Genomic DNA, 22,671 nt, shown 5'->3' on the forward strand with positions numbered 1-22,671 from the left:
GAAGAGAAGAGAAGCGAAGAGGAGAGAAGGGTAGGGAATGAATACTTGGTTGGTCGATATGAGTGTATGCATATCGTACCATCAAGAATGCATTGAAAGAAGCGCATTCAAAGTAATGCTGCAAGAGAAGCGAAGAGAAGAGAAGAGAAGTGAAGAGAAGAGAAGAGAAGAGAAGAGAAGAGAAGAGAAGAGAAGAGAAGAGAGGAGAAGAGAAGAGAAGAGGAGGGGAGAGAAGAGAAGATAAGAGAAGAGAGGAGAAGAAAAGAGAAGAGAAGAGAAGAAAAGAGAAGAGAAGAGAAGAGAAGAGAAGAGAAGAAAAGAAAAGATAAGATAAGATAAGATTAACGTTAGAAACACGCTTAACGTTACAAATATACTTACAAACAAATGTTCATATTTAATTGATCCAGATAACCACCATGAGTTAATTCGCATTTGCCAAATCGGCCAATATATTGATGCGTCATACCAAACTGCTCAAGCGCGGATCGTTTTGACAATATATATATCTATTGTCTTTGCTAACAGTTAAAAATATTATCATACAGTCCATTTCATGTACACATATTTGTAACTGCATAAAAGGTTCGCCCAGCATCAGTAAAATCACACCATATTCAGTACAACTTAAACAAATAAAGAGATCGATTCGTCTGCCTTTACACGAGAAGAGCTGGTATACCGATTAGAAAAGTTGGAAGAAGAAGAAAACTTTATCGACCCTATCGAAGATGTGGAACTAACAGAGGAAAAGCATTTTCAAACGCACGCCCTCTTGCATACCCAACTTTCTAACTTGGCATCAACGAATCAAGCATCGACCTTTAGGGAAGATGACGTAATTGAGCGTCTAGCAACACCACAAGCGTCATATTTGGAAACATTTTCCGCTAGTCGTATTGACCAAAATGTTCATTTAGCAAAAATTCAATTACCTAACTTCAACGGAAAGTATGAATATTGGATTACCTTTCGTGACTTATTTCTTAGCGCAGTTGGAAATAAACCTGGGCTCATAAATTTACCCATAAATTTCAATATCTAGTTTCATATTTGTAAGGCAAGGCGATGTCTTAGCCACCATAAAACATATTAGTGTTGCTGAAAATAATTATGAGCAGGCATAGTACCGTTTGGTCAAACGATATGAGCGCAAACCGCTCATAATTAAGTCACTTGTGCAATCGTTTCTTTCCTTGCCCACTCATACTTCGAACAACGCAGCGGTTTTTCGGCAGAGAGTTGATGGGGCAGATCAGGCTATCAGAGGCCTGGACGCATTGAATGTTACATCTCGTGACCCTTGGCTTATCCAACTTATGCTAAATAAATTAGACGAAGAAACTCGGAAGAAGTGGGCATTCATGTGCGATAACAAGAGTGAAAAAACGTTCGCGGAATTTATGGACTTTCTTTCTCATCGCTGTGACTCATTTGAAGCTTGCTTACCTTCTCGCTAGGCACACACTCGTTGCGTCGTTTTGTTGGCAAATTCCCATGATATTAAAAATAAACAATGTATAATCGGCAAGGACAAGCATACGCTTTGGTAATGCACTCAATTCAAACAGTTGTCACCATCTACACGTCGGGCAACTGTACAAAAGTAAAAGCTATGCTTCAACTGCTTCGTACCTTCGCATTCCGTAGGTTCATGTCAATCGAGGCATACCTGTAAAAAATCTATTTACATAACCATACACTTTTGCACGATTATCGGTCCGCTATCTCGTCTTCTTCTTCACCCTCATCGAACCAATAAGAAACCGTATCTGCTGTCACTACTCAATGCTCGCATTTGCCAACATAAAAACACGCTGGAACAACTCTAACCTCCAGTATTGCTCCCGTACCTCATATATTTCTTCCAACCGTTACCGCTGCGGTTGAAGATAAATGGGGCAATAAAGTAGTTTGCCGGATATTGCTCGACTCAGGGTCAACAATAACCTCTGCTTCAGAATCCTTTGTACAACGCTTCGGTCTGTCACGCAGTAATGGTCGCGTATCAGCTTCGGGTTTATCAGCGTGTAGTACTGGTGTAACACGAGGTCGAGTTAACTTTAGTATACTCTCTAAAGTAAGCGATGCGATCCTTAATATCAAATCCTTTGTTTTAAGTAAGCTTACTTCGCAAATTCCTGTTCAGACCGTGAACGTACCTTCAACATTGTGGAATTCAATTGCGAAACTCCCACTCTACATTTGCGGAATCAGCTCCTGTTGATGTACTGATTGGCTCTGATCAACTGTGGAGCATTTATACTGGTGAGCAAAAACAACTCGGGTCTAATATGCCTATTTTGATAAACAGCGTGTTCGGTTGGATGGTAGCGGGAGCGTATTTATTAAACCATCAAAGTAATCTAAATGTTGTCACTCATCACGCGACTGTTAATATTGATGCCCTGTTTCGATCATTTATGGAGGTGGAAGAAGTCCAACCTCCCCCTGAAAAGATAGACCGAGCAGACCCAGCGGAGGACAACTTTGTCCGCACACACACCTGTCGAACTGACGGTACCTATGTAGTAAGTTATCACTTCAAGGATAAGATTCCAGTAATATCATCAACGCTGCAGCAAGCTGTAACCAAATTAAAACGCATGAAATGCCGGTTCAAACGAGATACCTTGCTAAAATCGCAATACAACCAGTTTATGCGTGAGTATATATCACTTGGCCATATGAATCGTATTGCGCCCTACGAGATTGACTGCGATCCATCGAAGTGCTTTTATCTGGCTCACCACGCAGTTCTTAAGCCGGAGAGTTCAACCACAAAATGTCGAGTCGTGTTTGATGGATCTTGCAAAGGTTCTAGTCGGTACTCACTCAACCAGCGACTACATATTGGCCCGACAATTCAGCGCGATTTGCTTGGAGTGTGTGTTCGTTTTCATCAGCATCGATACGTTTTCTCCGCCGACATTGAAAAAATGTTTTGATATCAAACCCGACACTAACTTCCAGCGTATAGTTTGGCATGAAGATGAGTTGTCACCAATCGAATATTACCGGCTACTAGCAGAGGATCATAAAACAATTTATCCACAAGCAGCGCGTGTAATTCATGATACCTATGTTGACGATGTAGCTACCGGATGCGATACAGTTGATGAGATTCCTGAACTTAAATCAGAACTTATAGATCTCCTAAATTGGGCAAATTTTAATGGTGTTCGAATTGCAAACCTTTTTGGAAACGCTACCCACAGAGCTATGTGAGCATAAGCCCGTTGATATTGCTGCTGAACCACATAACTTTTGCATTAAACTACTGGGACTACAGTGAAGTCCTGACACAGACGAATTCCAGATATCCATTAAAATGCCTCAGGAGTTATACAAAGCGCCTACGAAACGCCACGTACTATCGACTACAGCCAAAATTTTTGATCCACAGGGCATAATCTCACCTAGCGTGGTGCTCTTTAAAATCTTTCTACAAGAAACATGGTGCCAACGGGTAGACTGGGATGATACGCTACCTCCAACTTTGAGCGATCGCTGGAAGAAACTGATGTCCAAGTTACATTTTCTCGCTAATGTCAAGATTCCACGTCAAGTAACCGTACCCAGTGTCTCCGTTGAAATACACGGAATCGCAGATGCTTCATCGTCTGCATACGCAGCAGCAGTTTATAGCAGGTCCAAATTAAGTGATGGTTATTACGTTGTAAACCTAATTGCCTCAAAAACAAGGGTTGCCCCATTGAAACCCCTATCAATTCCACGCCTTGAATTAAGCGTTGCCCATTTGCTAACTAAGTTTGTAACATCTATTAATTCGTCGCTCAGCACACAAATTTCTGATATTTGGTGTTGGAGCGATTCGAAAATCGTCCTACACTGGCTCTCATCACCACCCCGTAAATGGACTCATTTCGTGTGCAACAGAAATGCAGAGATACTAGATGTCTGCCCACGGAAAAAATTGGCAACATGTACGGTCTGCTGACAACCCTGCTGATTGCGCATCGCGTGGGGTACTTCCATCTGAACTGAGTCGCCACCCACTTTGGTGGAACGGACCGTCGTGGCTATCCTTGCCTCGAAGGGAATGGCCAACCAGCAGCAAGAAGATCACATCTAATTACACTTGCATCATCGCGGAACAACGTAAAACTCACCCAGGCATAGTCCTTTATGCTGAAAACGAAGATCATACTTATAAATAGAACATCAACATGGCTACGGTTACGGGTGGTAGCGTACTGCCAGCGGTTTATTCAGAGGTGTGGTCGAAATAAAGCAGATTGAAACACTTATTCAAACGGTCTGAGTGCCCCCGACCTTAAACTTGCTGCTAATACTATTTTTTGCCATTCGCAAGAGACAACATTTAAAGGGGAAATTCACCAGTTAAAAGGAGGCCAACAATTGAAAAAAAAGTCGAAGCTCCTGCGTTTCACCCCCTATTTAGACGAATCTGGTATTCTTCGCGTTGGAGGGCGTATCAAAAATGCTTCCTTGCCCAATTCGGCTAAGCATCCTATTTTATTGTCTAAAGTTTCTAATGTTTCTCAGCTTATTTGCAGGTACATTCATATTAAGTACTTGCATCCTGGGGTTGACGCGACTTTTGCGCTTATAAGACAAAACTATTGGATAATTGGCTGTCGTAATATTGTACGAAAGATAGTGTTTTCTTACAAAAGCTACTTCATGCAACGTCGAAGTACAAGTGAGCAGCTGATGGCTGATCTTCCCGCTGTACGATCACAGCCTACTCGTTGCTTTCAAAATTGCGGTCTAGATTATGCTGGGCCTGTCCAAATCAAACTCTGCCGAAATTGCAACACAAAAACTGGAAAGGCATGGTTCGCTCTTTTCATTTGCATGTCCACAAAGGCTATATATATTGAGCTCGTCAGCGATCTCACAACCGACGCATTCTTAGCAGCCTTTCGTCGCTTTGTCGCTCGTCGTGGATTCCCAACCGATTTGTATTCAGACAATGGTACAACATTTCACGGAGCGAATCGGGCATTAAATGAACTTCAAAAGTTCGCTGTATCAGAAGCGCATATTCACCAAGTCTCGGACGCCCTAGCTGCTGAAGGCGTTCAGTGGCATTTTATTCCACCATCCGCACCACATTTTGGTGGACTTTGGGAGTCTGACATATGATCAATCAAATTGCATCTTCGGCGCGTTGTCGGGAACAACGTATTTACATTCGAGGAATATTCTACGATTCGCACACAAATTGAGGCGATCATCAATTCTCGACCATTATACACATCTTCAGATACCGAGTCCGATGCACTTACACCAGCCCATTTTTTGATTGGGGCACCATATACGTCGATTCCAGAATCTTCACTGTTGGATGTAAATCCAAATCGACCTCTGCATTGGCGACATCTACAAGCACTGGTTCAAGGGCTTTGGAAGAGATGGCACGTAGAATACCTGACATCTTTGCAACAACGAAAAAAGTGGCAACAACAGCAACTCAAGATCGAGCCAAACACGGTGGTTCTCCTGAAAGAGCCAAATCTACCTCCATCCAAATGGCTTATGGGTCGTGTCGTAGCAGTAAACCGAGGTACCGATGGCTTGGTTCGTGTGGCAACAGTAAAAACAACCAGCAAAACTTGCTGTCTTACCACTTAACTGAACCAATTGTTCAGCGGGGCGGTATGTTGAGAAATGAGAAACCCTTTAGTTGAGGTTGCTAAATTTCGGATCGGCACACCCTTTACTTCCAGCCATCCACTTTACCCATACCGTAAGCGCACATATGAATGCAAATATATGTATATTTATTGTCTTTGCGAACAGTTAGGAATATTTGTAACTGAATATTTATAACATTTCATGTACACATATTTGTAACTGCATAAACAGGTTCGCCCAGCATCAGTAAAATCACACCATAGTCAGTACAACTTAAACAAATAAAGAGATAGGTTCGTCCGCCTTTAAGAAAAACGTTGTGCACCTTTTCTTGGTAATCGACAACTCCGTAAGTAATTCGCGCCCAAAGCTGGTTGGTTCTGAACCAATTATCTAGAACCGGAGCCTTGTTGGGATTTATAGAGTTTAGGGCTTCAAAAACTTCATCTTGCGTGAAATCTGCATCATTCGGAGTGCTAAAATTTGCTCAGCTTGATTTCGAATATTTCGAGGCCGTGCGGAAGAATCCTCACAATCTTCGGGAAAAAAGTGGCGCAATAGTGATTCAGCTATTTCGCTGCTTGTTTCAGTAAATTTACCTTCTTTGTGTAGAGTAATTGGTGGGCGTTTAGTAGGTGCATCTTTTATGATACCATTCGTAACCGTCCATACATCTTCTTTAAAATGTCTCACTGATGCTTCTTTTAAGGCTTTGGCGTATTTGCGCGTTTGGGTTCCGCATGGAGCAGTGCAACTGCATTTACTGGTCTGTGGTTCTTACTTAACCAGTTGAGTTTGTGGTGAAGTTTAATACAGCTTTCTTTGAGGGCTTGTAGATCTTGATTACACCAGAGATTACACGGTTTTCCTCCTTTCTTTATTTTTATCGATTGGTTACAAGCGTCGCGTATGCCGCTCGTAAGACTACTGACGGCATTATCAATTTCTAGCGAGGTGCGATTATTAAAGTTTATGTTTAGTATTTTAGACTAAGATAAGAAAAGATAAGATAAGATAAGATAAGATAAAATAGATAAGATAAGATAAGATATGATAAGATAAGATAAGATAAGATAAGATAAGATAAGATAAGATAAGATAATATAAGATAAGATAAGATAAGATAAGATAAGATAAGATAAGATAAGATAAGATAAGAGAAGAGAAGAGAAGAGAAGAGAAGAGAAGAGAAGAGAAGAGAAGAGAAGAGAAGAGAAGAGAAGAGAAGAGAAGAGAAGAGAAGAGAAGAGAAGAGAAGAGAAGAGAAGAGAAGAGAAGAGAGAGAAGAGAAGAGAAGAGAAGAGAAGAGAAGAGAAGAGAAGAGAAGAGAGAGAAGAGAAGAGAAGAGAAGAGAAGAGAAGAGAAGAGAAGAGAAAAGTAAAGAAGAGAAGAGAAAAGAAGAGAAGAGAAGAGAAGAGAAGAGAAGAGAATAGAAGAGAAGAGAAGAAAAGGGTAGGGAAGGGAATACAAGGGAAGAGAAAAGATGATAACAAAAGAGGAGGCGCTTTTTTCACCCCAGCGGGTTAAGGGGTCAGAATATACCCGCGGTAGGTATGTCTGTCGTAAGAGGCGATCAAAATACCAGATTCGAGGGGCTGTGTAGTGCACCCCTTTAGGTTGCCAACGCAATATATAGCTTTACTAAAGCCAATTGTTAACCTCACCTATCCGCGGTGAATCCTGTTTCACTAACAGACGAGACTCTGGCGACCCAAAGCTCCTCATGGAACTTGAGGGTGGGGAGGGAGGGATAGCCTGAAGGTTTAATGTGGCCATATAAATCGTTCCCGAGATGGTCGAGCTAGCACCTTAATGGTGCTGTGTTACTGGAGCGTACCGGATCTGTATCTGGCAAAGGACATCACATCGATAACACTCCCCAAAGCCTTCGGGGAGTAACCTTATGGTTACAACACCAACAACAGGCGTTTTTTTTTTAAATTGTATATAATTAAAAAAAATGAAAATTTGGAATAAAAAATTGCGGAGGTTTAAACGCGACCGACAATTAATAATAAAAATTAGGTAGTATACCGCCATGTAAACGTTACCTAAATTCACTATGATTTGTAACAGTTTTTTGCTAATATATCTTGTCGGAAGTAAAAATCTTAATTTCCGCTTCCGGAGGTAAAAGCGCGTCTTTTGATACCACACTCAAACATTTTGGCCCAAAATTAGGTGGTGCACCGCCATCTTGTATGTTATCCCAGGGGTAACGTGGTCTCTTCTATTCTTGACAGCAACGTTTTCCCTTTGAATTGGCAATAAATTTCCCCTTGGTTATACGCCCGCTGTACCGCCTTTTTTTTAGGCTACACATGAATTGCTCTATTGATTCTTCAAAGTCTTGAAGGTCAGTGTTGTTCACATCCCTGACTGGAGAAAAACGGTTGGTTGAAGCAGATGCCAGTTTTTAGTTGAAAATATTCGATAACTGTAAGAGTGGGGAAAAGCGAAGATCATTAGTGCTCACTCTGTCTTTTGAGATGTTTTCAAAACAAGGCGAGAATAGTTGTTTTTAACTAAAATTTCTGTTATGATAAACATAATAGGGCAGTTTTTCTCTATTTTTTACCTGAAGTGGAAACCGAACTCTTTCGTCTCAGGTTTTAGTCAAATTATTAAAACAGATTCTTTGCATTTTTTGCGCTTTTGAATCCCGAAAAACTATAAAAAATGTATAAAGATCGACACAGCTATGTATGTTTTCCACTAGAATCGATGTACATGAACTGCGATGTTTTTCCACTACTAATGGAGACTATTTATAGAAACATTTAAGCCATTACTATTCCATCTGTTAGAAAAGGTTGTGAACACATCCTTAATTGGGATAGCGGCTAGGCACAATTTCGATTATAAGCACCAACAATAGCATACAAATGAAATAAGAAATGTGAAATATCTATATAATAAAGCACTAGTAGATAAACTCAGAAGGTATCATAGAGAACATAAAGGAAATAAATAAAAGGAAAGCACAAACAATTGGACGACAGTAACATATACTGCAAAAAGAATACAACATTAACAAAGCGCTCAAAACTTCGAAAAGTGGTGAGCGAACACTAAGAACTTAAACTAACCCAGACGATTTGTTTAGCAGCCACGGTGCACTGTAATAAATTGGAAAAAGTTACCTCAAAATCAAAATTCTCAGCAATGGTTAAGGTTAGAGTTATCGTACAAAAACACTTGAGAGGCCAATTTTTGCCGATATGAGAAAAAACGGATATTGAGACAAAACCCGAAATTTGACATTAAAAATGTTAAAAAAAAAACATTCTGGAATTTTTCCTTTTTATAAGCTTTTATTTAGTTTCACTTTTTTTGTCTGTAATGGAATCTTGCAAGTTAAATTTGATACCCTTCCCGGTGTCCGATTGAGCTGAAATTTTGCACACATGTATAACTCCGATGACAATGCAATATTACTTTGTTAGAATTCGATAAATTAATCGATAACACAGTTATCGGTAAAGATTTGTATTTACTTTGGCATAACAGCCTCAGTCCCATAAAAACCCGCCGGTACCTATCCGTGGATTGTGACATTTGGACGTGGTGAATCACGCGTGGTGAATCTCAACGCTTTCGAAAAGCGGGGACACAACCCTCTGTTGTATTTCTGTGTATAACCAACATAGCTGAATTTTTAAGGCTGTTTAACTCTGTAATCTTTTCTGTAATTTATTTTATTGGCAGAACAGCTTAAGTTAAATCAAGAATGGAAAATCTTGGAAAATTTGAGCAGATGTGGCAATTTCGCGCGTCCGTTGAACGAAATATTGACAATCTGCTGATCATCGCTAGGAAATTAGCGACATTCCATCAACTAATCAGCACTTTAGCAATATTACTGTTATTATTTGGCCGCTCAAACACACACATATTAATTGTGCATTAAATCTAAAATATACAAATACACCATAATAATTTACAAGGCCAAAGCCATAATAATTTACACGGGTCATCAATTCTTTCTCTGATTCAAAATCTGAACTACCAGCGCTACCGTCAACAGCTCAGTGTCATCATTGCCAGTAGCGCCAATAACACCAAACTCGTGCCTGACACACAAAAAGTCGTTTCACTCAATAGCGCAAGTAAAATATACTACGCACTCACTACTAAGTAGCGTCAAAAATTCGCTTGGAGTCATTTCGTCAATGAGCTACCATTGAGCTGGCACCGCATTGGCGCTGGCGCCATGCAATTTACATCACTAAAATTGCGCGAATGCCCAGGCTCATGACTTTGTTAATCCAGATGGTGAAAACGAACACTCAAGGAATGCAACCTTGCAAACAACAGCCGTCATTTTCAAAGTGTAAAAATTCTGTGATACAACGAACGCTAACGCGGTTAGGCTCTTATCGGTAGTTGTTGCATACTTTTCTGCGCACTTGATTTTGTTTTACAGATTTTTGGCGATGGAATTTTAGCTAAGCGAAAGTTGGAATATTAGCCGTGTTTTTTATACACGCGTATAGCTTTACGTTTGCGCGTGAAAAAACGCCTATCCTCGCTTACATAATGCTTAGGAGACCCATCTAGCGGCAGTGGTTAAACAACTAGCTACAGCTACAGCGTGTACCGAAAAGCGGAGACACGACCCTCTGTTGTATGCCTGTGTATAGCATATAGCTAAATCAGTTGCGATGAATTGTGGACACACATAGAATACATAGAATTAGTGTAGGGTGAAACAAAAACAAATATTCAGTTACATCTGCGTATAATGCGTATTGGAATTTATTAGTACACATTTTATGCGCAGCAACTTCAGAGGTGTATTTAAAGTTAGGCGCTTAGCAGTCCATATAAATTATAAGCGTATAGACGTTTACGTGTAAAAAAATACGGCTATTATTTTAAAACAGATTTAACACACAGAGCAGAGATCTGCAATGAGTAATTGTAAACTGAACGCCACATAGGCCAAGTCACAATAAAATATGATTTTAAGTTAGTTAACACTGTTTGACACAATTTTATATGTGCTCTCTGTCAAAAGCCGAGTTAGGTCTTTAGCAGGTATTCGAATCGAAGAACTTGACTGTTCAAAGTTGACTTCGAAGAAACCCTCTAATGTTGATGCATTAAAAGAAATGGATAGAATGAGAAACGTTACAAATAACTAAGTAAAGTTTACGTAACTAATTTAAACAATATTTCACTCTACTAAAAATTAAAAAAAAATCATATTTAAATTAAATTTTAGAAAAAGGCTTTTCTAAGAACAAGCTTCTATTACTTGTTAATAAAACGAACTAAAAAGTAAAAAATAAAATTAAAGAAAAAAAAACTTTTTTAAAAATAAGCTTTTATTATTTTGGTTAATAAAATTAACTAAAAAGTAAACAATAAATTGACTCTAAAGAAATATAACACTTTATAAGTTCATTGTAAGCTTAAACGATAATTAGGCTTTTTCGTCTGCGACAAAAAAATTCTATATCGTACATAATTATATATTTTTAACATTAAAACTTTACACCTAAATTATTAAAGCTTACAGTGTATATAACAGTCCTAATTGTTCTAATAAAAGCGTGTTACATTGCGATAGCAAGAAAATGAGATCCTAAATGTTCTTAATTATACCATCAAAATTTAACACGTTTTTTATTAGAACAATTTGGACTTTGATATAAACTGTAAGATTTAATAATTTAGGTGTAAAGTTTTAATGTTAAAAATATATAATTATGTACGATATAGAATTTTTTGTCGCAGACGAAAAAGCCTAATTATCGTTTAAGCTTACAATGAACTTATAAAGTGTTACATTTCTTTAGAGTCAATTTATTGTTTACATTTTAGTTAACTTTATTAACCAAAATAATAAAAGCTTATTTTTAAAAAAGTTTTTTTTTCTTTTCTATTACTTGTTAATAAAACGAACTAAAAAGTAAAAAATAAAATTAAAGAAAAAAAAACTTTTTTAAAAATAAGCTTTTATTATTTTGGTTAATAAAATTAACTAAAAAGTAAACAATAAATTGACTCTAAAGAAATATAACACTTTATAAGTTCATTGTAAGCTTAAACGATAATTAGGCTTTTTCGTCTGCGACAAAAAAATTCTATATCGTACATAATTATATATTTTTAACATTAAAACTTTACACCTAAATTATTAAAGCTTACAGTGTATATAACAGTCCTAATTGTTCTAATAAAAGCGTGTTACATTGCGATAGCAAGAAAATGAGATCCTAAATGTTCTTAATTATACCATCAAAATTTAACACGTTTTTTATTAGAACAATTTGGACTTTGATATAAACTGTAAGGTTTAATAATTTAGGTGTAAAGTTTTAATGTTAAAAATATATAATTATGTACAATATAGAATTCTTTTGTCGCAGACGAAAAAGCCTAATTACTAATGAACTTATAAAGTGTTATATTTCTTTAGAGTCAATTTATTGTTTACTTTTTAGTTAATTTTATTAACCAATAATAAATGCTTATTTTTAAAAAAGTTTTTTTTCTTTAATTTTATTTATCTATTGTAATATTAGAATAAAAATAATTGAATTCAGTGTAGTGCCATTTAAGCGGCACCAGATGGAATTAACTTTATTCATTAAATTTCGGCTTATTTATACTAAAATATTCTAAGCAAATACTTATGTAAGAAAGTTCCTATATACTAATCATACGTACATACATATTGCATGAGCGATGTAACCGTTTGTACATAGCAACCGTTCGCATGGTCGCTGTTGCACAAGCGTGGCTCATATATCGCACGCGCTTCTCTTGCTTGCCCGCCTGTGGGAACATAATTATGTTGACATTGCATATTATAACACATTCATACTTACGACATAAGCAGGGTATTGAATGCATTGCAGCGTGAGAAACGTTTAGAACTCATGCAAGATATATTTATGTAACGCTATTAAAAAACGTAATGCTTTTATTTCTCAAAAATAAACCTACTATAGATTTTGATTTTCTGAAATTTAATATGTGAAAAAAAGAATACATCACAACAGAAATTTTCACTTGAAAGGTCACGAAAATGCATGCAGTTAATAGGTTTTCAGTGCATTTTATATGAGCGAACATTTAACTACCCTGCAGGAAATGAAGCTACTTTATAAGTCACTTTTAATTGGTGTCGGTAGAGCCTAGTGCTGACTACTTTTTGTATATTCTAATAGATTTGGATTAACTATTTTTACGAGGCGATGGCCAAAAACGGGTCAGTTATCACTACCTCTGCATGACCTGTAGACTAGATATTATCAAACTACCTTTAACCACATGATAATCATGTCTACATTTGACCGGTTTAACGCTAGCTTTCTTTTACTAGAAACTAAATACTTACATGTTGCTTACTTAAAACTGTGGTTTTTTACCCAAATAATAATGGCTATAAGAAAACTAGCTGGTACTTAACTTCTTATCACCTTATTAGTATCTGGAAATTAAATAGGCGGTTTAAAGCTAGCTTTCTTTCACTGGAAACTAAATACTTACGTGTTGCTCATTTAAATTTGGTTTAGTACACGTTACAAAATACTAGTTTTCAGTCTTTAAAATACACTTTATTAAATAAATTCAATTCAATTTCCCTTTGGGAGATATGCTTATATTATTTGAGTAAATTGAAACTTTAATTTTTTTAATTCAATTTTCCATTTGGTAGATAAGTTCGTATAGAATTATTTAAAATAAAATTTCAAAAGCAAATTAATATGTTATAACATTGATTGCCTTAGGTCCACTTGCTCGATGTAAATTTAAATTTTTAACTCTAGAGTTAATGTCAAATGAGGGGTTAAACTCATACATTTTTGACAAATTTTCAAATTTGAAAATTTAACTTGCAGTTGAGCAAGTGGGCCTTAAGGTACATAAATCAAAAAAATTTTCCATTTGAATTATTTAAAGTCCAAAGTAAATGTGGAGTAACTTAAATTGTTACATGATTCAGTTTGCAAGAAACACGATAAATGTGTTAGTCTTGGATGCTGGATCTCCAACCAGTTGAATTTAAAATCAAATCATTCTCCCTTTCATCCAAAACGTCAAAATCCGGCAAAATTTAGCACACATCCGACATCCAATGACTCCTTGTTAAGGGAGCTAGTGGATGTGGGACATGTGCTTAAGTTTGCCGGGTTCTCTTATCATATACACTGACCTTTTCACATTTTGGCGGTTTTAGATGTTTTGACTGGAGGGGGATGTTTGCGATTTTAAATTAAACTGGTCCGAGATCCTGGCATCCCAGACTGCAGAATTCAAGAAAAAATTAGTTTCTTGATTTCGTGTTTTTGACGAACCGTGAATAGGCCATCTTTCTTCGTAGTTTCAAAATGTGCTTCTTCTCGCCACAAGCTGCGAATAAAGAAGTACTAACAAGCTTACATTCTATTTTACAAATATTATTTAATTTTTCCTTTAGGTACATAAGTTGACATAGTATTTGTTAAATAAATGCAATTCATTTTCAACTTAGAACCTATATTAATACCTGGGGTTATAATATTAATAATAATATTTCAGCAAAAAAATTGATATGCTTAGCCTCTTTTTCAGAACAAATAAAGAAAAAATACTAGTTGGCAGTTGTTGGCAGGTTTTTCTGAGCAGCTGTTCGTTGAATACTTGCTTTGTGGAAATATCTTTTTTTAATGACAGCTAATGCGTTACGGAGCACATTCATAGGATCAGGACCATCAATTGCTTCTGTTTATGTCACATGAAAAGAAAGAAAATAAGATAAATGTACATATCCGTGGAATTAAAAAAAAAGCTCGTATGCAGTGGCTCACAACTTTATTGATCATTTTCATTTAAAATATTGCAAATTTCCTAACAGAAGCCACATTAAAAAATTTCAAAGGTGTTTCAAAGTCAAGAGCATTAGGGCATTTTATCAATTAAGCTGAGAGCCACCTTATATGAGTTTTTTTCAAATAGTTGCTTAAAGGGGGCATGAGTGAAATCGATTTAAAACAACGTTCCTGGGGTAATCTTCGTTCTATGAAGTGATAAAAAATTTGCATGTATTTGAACTTTTTTCGTTCATTTTGTATGAATATTTTTTACATTTTATCACTTCCTAGAACACGAACTGGCCCCTGTTTCGATTTAAAAAAAAGGTTCAGATATCTAAGATTACGGTTCTGGTTTCAGTTTCACTCCTTGGAAAATTCGCTAGACACTCATATTGTTTAACAGGTTTGATGTATGTATACGCATACCTAACAAAATGTCAAAGAACCGTCGATATTTTTTGAGCCCCTTTTTTATGGACAGAATAACGTTTGTTGATATAACGTTATCCAATGTTTTCGTCAGTTTTCCTCTCATTAAAGTTTTTATGCTTTGATCTATTAAATAAACAAAGTAAAAAAGTTAATTATTGCAATTTCAAAATATACGTCATTATTACCATTGATGAGCAGTTTCAAGTTTTAATGGTAAAATTCCACTAAACCAAAACTTTAATGTACTGTTGCAAATTTCCATTCAAATTAAAATCCTGAGTAGTAATGGAAATGGACTTAACTAGACATTAAAACTTGATTTAGTGGCACTTCTTTTTTAATGCAGCCTGCTTATCTATGATTACTATATTGTATATTCTTACATAAGTGAGTCTATTTTCGCTGCATATCTCATTTTCCACTTTTTCAACCTCCTCCAATGACATTAGTGGGAAATTCTTCAACAAATCATCTGATATTTTGTCTTGGTGTATAAGTTGTTTTAATAAGACGTTGTGAGCTGCCAACGTTTCCATAATTATTTTGTTCTGATTTTCCACAATTACTAAGCATTTAAAAAAACGACACAATAAAACAACATAAATTTAATTTGAGGAAATGAAGTCAAACTAAATAATTTGAAGACGTGCATGGAAGAAGGGGGTATGTCGCAATTTGAGTAGATATTTTCTAAAATTTTTAATGAAAACAACTATTTTACGGGTCAGGAATCGTTAATTGCATAAAAGCTATCCACCAATGTAAAACAATACAAAATCACTCAATGTGGGACATACCCCCTTCTTCATGCTCGCCTTTTTTTATAAAAGGGTTAAATAGAGTAAAATAAATAGTGGAAAATTAAAATAAATATTCACGGAGTGGTAGTCAGATAAATAGTATACTCTCATTTTTAACTATATTTAACTTTCCCTGTCCATCAACCCAAAAATCAAGCTAGGTACTTTATACAAGACTCACAAAAATTCAACGCATTCAAGAAATGTTGTATATATTTACAAGAAAACCGGAAACAAGTTCGAGAAAAAAAGTGTAGTATGTAAAGTTTAATTTCTGTGAGGTTTGTCTAAAGTATTTAACTATCACTTTTATGAGCACAGATTAGGCGATAATTGTTGATTTTTATCTGACCACCTTGGTATATGCTTATAAAAACGGCACCAGGTTTTATGACAATTTACCTTTTAGATCTTTTACATCTTTTTGCAGATTTATACAGTTTTTGCATGGATTTGACTCTGAAAATAACAAACGATTAATTTGAAATTTAAGATCAAATTTACATTAAATATACATACCTTTCGATGGCAAATTTTCACCCACTGTCGTACTAAATCGAACTACTTTCATTTTCTTACTCATGGTTTGATGTATGCAATAACGGCACTAAAAGAAATCCATTGTTATAAGGCAAACATACAAATTTATGTTCAACGTGATCTATGCTAAACTTATCTATTGGTTACAAGTTTCATAATCAGCAAGGCAAATACCCAAACTCACGAAAGAATCGACTGGGTTCGTAAAAAAGCTTCTCACGTTTATAAGTTTTCTTACCAAAATTTTAAGATCTGTATCTTTTTCGAACCCTACTATTTTTGCAGGTACATTATTTTTAAGGCAACAAAAGCTATCTGACATATTTGTACTTAGATAGAACCGCGAATGAAAACTTTTTATTTCTCAATTTATTTCTTATAGTTCAGGTATTTTTTCTGGCTGGTATATGACTTCATTTTGGACTTTCTTAAAAATCTGCTGCAGAACATGATTGGGCTTCTTAACGTATTTTTTAACTTATGCAAATAGTTTTCAAAGTCATACCCTGAAAAGCTATATAATGACCAAAAACTGTTTGACACTTTCACTCAAATGAAGCAACCCGTGAACGCTGTATGATACACTGTTTTTTCCAAAAATTACTGGAAACTTTTGAACAAAAAGTTGCACGAAAGAGTGTGCTTCTGAAACGTTGGATCTACATGTTTTCGGACAGGAAAGCAGGCGACAAGCAGTATAAAGTAAAAGAAATATATGGTAAAAGTCATGCCCAACTTTTTCTTTTAAACCAAAATTGCAGAATACAAAAGAAATTGTCTGAACTCAGTGGCTTTCCAATGAATAAGCTCATCAAATGCACGTGGTTTTCGGACAAACTCTTTTGGAATATATGAAGTAAGGGACTGTAAATGTTTTGAAATGTCATCTTTATGGGCAGTACTTAGTTTGAAAGCAGGTTCAGTTTTGCTACCATCTAATCTCAATAAGATCTTCCTCATCACCCCCAAATCTAACAGATGCATGGGGTCCAGTGGTACTTGTTGAATCATATCAATATTTAAATGCTCGAAAGGAGTTTTACGTATTTGAAAACATGGTTTGTGATGGTTACGATATCTCCTGCACTTGAAATCTGTGCCAGTAACAAGCTCTTCACATTGAGTTGAGTACGTTAATACACCATCTATTTTTCCTGCAACTTGGATACAGTTGGAACAGCCATGTGCAGCAGTGTGACCTGGTATACCACAAACAAATGCTCGCGCTGGCGCATCGCAGACTATTGCCCTTACTTTTATTTTAATCAGCTTATTTCGAATAAACAAACCATTTTCGGCCAGTTTTTTTAGTTCGCTTATTGCTTCACTCAAATAACTTTCAACACATCCTGGTTTAGTTTTCCCCAGATAAACGCCAACAGGGAAAACTGAAAAGTTATCTATGTTTACGATTTTCACTAAAACTGGCCATAATTGCGTTCTTGAACTTCGGTAAAGTGGAAGACCATCAACATTTATATCAATAATTAGCTCATCGCACTGAGAAATAATATCTAAAGCCTTATTAAATTGCTGTTCAAGCCCGAAGTGAGCGTTAAAACCAGGATGGACATTTCTAATTACGTCTTTTCGAGTAGCATCTTCAAATGCAGAAGCGCTGAGAGGGATATCTAAGTTTTCTTCATTTAAAATTAGAAGAAGTGCTTCAAAGATTTTCGGGAAATTGTGCTATCGAAGTACCATTCTTTTATTTTTTCCCTAAATGTTTTTTTCTGCTCATGGTGTTGCACATTGAGGTTAGACACGACCTCCGGAGCGCTAAATGCAACAGAAGCTGTCACTGATTCTTGCACATTATCACTAATATTTCGCAGTCGATTTAAATACACTTCTTTTTGTTTTTTAATCAACCTACGCTGATTTCTTCCACTTGCACCTTTTTTGTACATTATTTTCTATTACCTTAACAAAATATTCACTTTAGTTCACGATTTGCACAAATTTCCACGACCGCAGCTTGAAACTTTTCGTTTACTTTTAAATTTGGCATTTGACAAACAGCTGATATTCGAATGTCAAAACAACCCAAGCACAAATGAATTTCGTGGTGAGAGCGGAGTGGTGGATTTCTCTGCACGACTATTCAACGACTTTGTAGTTAACGTAATTGCGTTTGATTTAGATTTGATATTTTTTCCCAATTAACACAAAGTAGTTATTTAGAAGGTCACTATTTTCAGCAATTTATAATATCTGAAAAATTTTATAAAAGTCTTTGAAATCTGTCGTGAAAATGTAATAAATATTTTACATTTTGATTATATGCATTGAATAATAATTTATTTACTTAGAATTATTTCCATTTCAATCTATCAATATAACAGGTACAGGTCGTTGATAGGCCACCATTGCATGATTTTGAAACCAGTTACTAGCTGATTTCTTTTAATCCACTAAAAGTGAGTAAATTTTCGGAATCCCGCTAAATAGTCAGCTATTAGTTAGCTTGATTTTGCCAATTGACATTTTTTTTCTGCAGGGTAGTTACAAATTAACTGGAATACTAGAGAATTCTCGCTTATACAAACTGCACCTAAAACAATGGCATACACTTTGTTCGTAGTTTTCGCGAGAGTTATTGTTTGAATAGATATTGTTTTTATCCAGTCGAGTTAAGAATCTCAAAATCTATAAAAAATATAGTTTGGAATTAAAAAAACAACCCTTTGTTCTTAATTTTACAATTAAAAATAGGTAAATAGCAAAATTAAGATTACAAATCCATTCTCCAATACTAATTTTTGAAGTTTTGAATTGCATTTCCCTTTTTTCATATGAAACGGAATAAAAATTCGAATAAATTGCACCGCGGACCAATTACGTATACTTTATATGTATATCCGGTTTTACATATTCGTGTTCAGCATCTCAAAATATATAAAAGGTTTGATTAAAACATTTAGTTTCCCTTTTATAATAAAAAAAGGTGAAACAAGGAAAATGATTTTTTTTCTTCAGCAAAGCGTATTCAGCTCTGGGTTTCACTTTATACAGCTTTCGTTCGATCGAATTTGTAGTATGGCGCTATAGTTTGGAGACCCTATCTATTCAAAAAGATTTCCTTAGACTCGCGGTACGTACATTAAGTTTGCAAAAGCCGATGCCTATTGTGGCAAATATTAGCAATTTCGACACATCACTATGCCGCTAGTACATAAATGCTACAAAACAACAGGAAGCCATATATCCACACATACATAGAAGGCAAAGAAGAATATTTCACACACATAACCAGTAGCTAAGAGCGAAGAGAATATTTCTCACATATGTACACGGCAATAAAGTGTGCATATGGCCTTACATAAACTACAGATATACATGTATGTAGCCAGATTCAATAAGAGATACATACACGAAAATAAATAAGCAACCATTCGAGACGTATATTCCCGAAAAATCTAGAGTCTGGGAGAAATAGGTGAGGGAGGCGAACTGAGAGCATAAAAAAGCGCAATCCAAGCTATGGTCAATCAATTTAATTTTAACAAGCTATAAGTGAAGTACGCGAGTAATTAAAATGTGAAGTACTACTACAAAAGTAGTGTGGTAAATAAAGAACATTTTGCTATACTGATATTTGAGTTATTAAGAAGAATCCTAAAATTCGCTACAATAGAATTCCCGTTTACTTTAGTCAATTTAAGGTCATTGCGAACTCTGCGAGTTTTCCTCTAGCTTCCTCTTTTAAAATTATCAGTGGTGAGGTGGATTCTACAACTCTTCATAGGCCTTTCTACTTCATATCAGATTCAAAACGAAAATGCAGGCAGTTGCCGAAAGTGCCAGTTTTCGTAAGAAATTTTGAAAGTGTTAGTTTTCGTAGGATGTGTCGATATAATGTGAAGAAAGCTATAATAGAAGAGTGGAAATTTGCTAAAATGTCTTAAAAGTCCATAAAAATGTAGTTTGCCTAGGTATAATTCAAAATCCAATCACTTAATTGAAATATCTCAGCTTATCTGCAACACTAATTTAAAAAAAAATACTACATTAATGCATTTCTGAAATACGAAGCAACGTGCACGAAAATAACGCCTGCGGTCTGTATTTCTTTTTGTGGGAGGGTTTATTTCCTTTCCCTTGAAAGGAAATGGACTAGCTTTAGTCAACGAAATGGTTGGATCTTCAGAGTATCACATCTCCACGACTTAGGAATACGGAAACATACTGCTGATGTCAATGATATGGTGGACGATTTGGAACAATATCATGAGGTTGCGGATGGGTATATAGGAGGCTCGTAATACGAAAACTTGGGATTGACGGTTTACGGTCAGAATACCCAACATTTATCTAGGTAAACCACGCCTTTGTGGTATTGAGCAGAGGGAGGTGGGTAGTATAAAAATATATAGCGGCAGAGGTTTTACACTAACGATGCTTCAAGAAATCAGAGCTTATAGACTTACCTGATTGCAAAAAAACGTTGGCTTATCAGAACTTTATTTTAAACAGCTCTGGCTAACCCGATTTCTCTATATATGCACGTGACTCTCCTCTGTCTAACCCTATTCCTCTCTCGGCTCATTCAATTTCTCTCTTCTTTCATCCTTTCGTAAATCTTCCGGATTTCCCTCTTTCTCTTCCCGATCTTGCTCCTAACCATGTCTAACTCTCACTAGCAGTGTTGCCAGAAAAAATATTTCTTTGGGTCTGGAATTTAGAAAAAAAGGGCTAGAAAGTGCTAAATTTCTTCATGAAAATCCAAAACCTGTGGCAAAAAGAGCTAAAAGTATATATTTATATAAAAAAATTACGTGTCACAATGTTTGTCCGCGATGGACTCCTAAATTACTGAACCTATTTTGAATTTGTTTTGCACCCCGTGTGTAGTTTGCTCTAACTTGAAATATAGGATAGTTTATATCTCAGTTTATAGTCGCAATATTATTTTATTGTAATTTTTTTTTAAATGTTTATATGTATTAATAAAATGTTACGTATACGCACCGGCACTCATATTTCCAGGTGGTACTTCCGTGTAATTCGTTGGTGTTTAATTAAACAACGTGCTTATCAATAAAAAATATTATAGCGAATTATTTCAAGTATAGCACATCACCAGGCTCGTGGAGACGGGGGGATGGGAATGGGCGGATTACCCCCGGGCGCGGGGTTTCTGAGGGGCCCGCGGCCTAGAGGTACTAAGACATTTTTTTTTAATTCAGGAGAGTCTTTAGTTGTTCCATGTGCAATTTTTAAGCCGAATTTCAAAAGCAACTAATATCTGCATTTCGTTTTAATGTTATAGTGAAGTGTGAAAAATAAAAATCTATAGGGGGACTCATGAAAGCATATAAACTTATAAGGTGTAAAATTATATCCATTTACACACGCTGTTATATGAACGCGCCTAGTAATACTCTTGATAAACTTGATTGTTTATCAGCTGTATTATTGCCAAACAAAACTTTTTTGATTGTTATACTAATTAAAAAATGCCAAGATTAAGTGAAAAATCAAAACTTAAACGCCTTTATTTGTTGATTTTGGGAATTTCTGATGAAAATTCCTGCTGTAATGTCTGCAAGGTTGCATTCCTTTGAGTTTACCGCGTTTACACAATCAAATGTGCGCGTAAATTTATACAAATTGTGTAAATGGTTTTTCATACAAAATTTGACAGTTAGATAGTAGATAAATTTATACGTTTACACACTTTATAAGGCATTTATACGGTTACATGAGTCCCCCTTATATATATAAAAAGAAAGGCTAAAATGTGTGTTAGTTGGTCGCCGGTGTTTGATGCGTCAGTCGATTTTGTTCAAGCTTTCACACAAGCTGCGTATACCTCACGCGGTGGTTATTACATAGCTTTGGTTGCGATCGACGTACAGGGTCTATAGATGTAGGCCGAAAAATCGACCCGGGTACCCCTAGAATGTGTGAGTAATATGGATATCAAATGAAAGCCGTTGCTGAGAGCACTAAAGTAATTTTCATTGTGATATTCGATTTAGTCGCATCAACCTGCAAAACTGATAAATATGCATGCGAAGCTGAAATAAGGACATGAATTAATAATACCCATATACCTATTTACATACGTCCTATGCAATTTGCCTGCAATTTGGTATATAAATTTGCCTATATTATTATTTACGACCCTTTTTTCCGGGCCGTAGACCGGAAACGGACTGGAACTGAGACTCGGAGTGAGGCTGGGACTGAGAATTGGAGTTGGACTGGGAATGGGACTAGAACAAACTACATACCACCCTCTGGGACAGGCAATAAGGGATGAAGAAGAATGAGACGAACTTGAGAGAAGATAACAGAGAGAAGGGGGAGACTGAGATAGAAAGAGACATAGATGGAGATAGATGAAGCGAAAAAGACGGAGGGAGGAGTGAATAAAAGGGTTAGGAAAAAGTGAAGAGGGGGAGGATAGAGTTAGACGGAAAAAGCTTATTAAAATGTATGTATATAGGCCAAATTTA

At 36.0% G+C, this 22,671-nt stretch overlaps 1 protein-coding gene and 1 long non-coding RNA gene across 6 annotated transcripts in view; one reads left to right on the plus strand and one right to left on the minus strand.

The window, feature by feature from the left end:
* The window catches only part of LOC137233476 (uncharacterized), an 807,788-nt gene that overhangs the window by 645,424 nt on the left and 139,693 nt on the right, over nt 1-22,671 (plus strand). The window lies entirely within an intron of this gene.
* Nucleotides 14,099-15,404, minus strand: LOC137252178 (uncharacterized). Its single transcript, XR_010953463.1, has 3 exons — nt 15,251-15,404; nt 14,862-14,990; nt 14,099-14,343 (listed from the first exon to the last, which is right to left on the minus strand). It is a non-coding gene; the product is annotated as an uncharacterized lncRNA (long non-coding RNA).

The sequence above is a fragment of the Eurosta solidaginis genome, chromosome 5, assembly GCF_040869045.1.
Source record: "Eurosta solidaginis isolate ZX-2024a chromosome 5, ASM4086904v1, whole genome shotgun sequence".
NCBI lineage: Eukaryota > Metazoa > Arthropoda > Insecta > Diptera > Tephritidae > Eurosta > Eurosta solidaginis.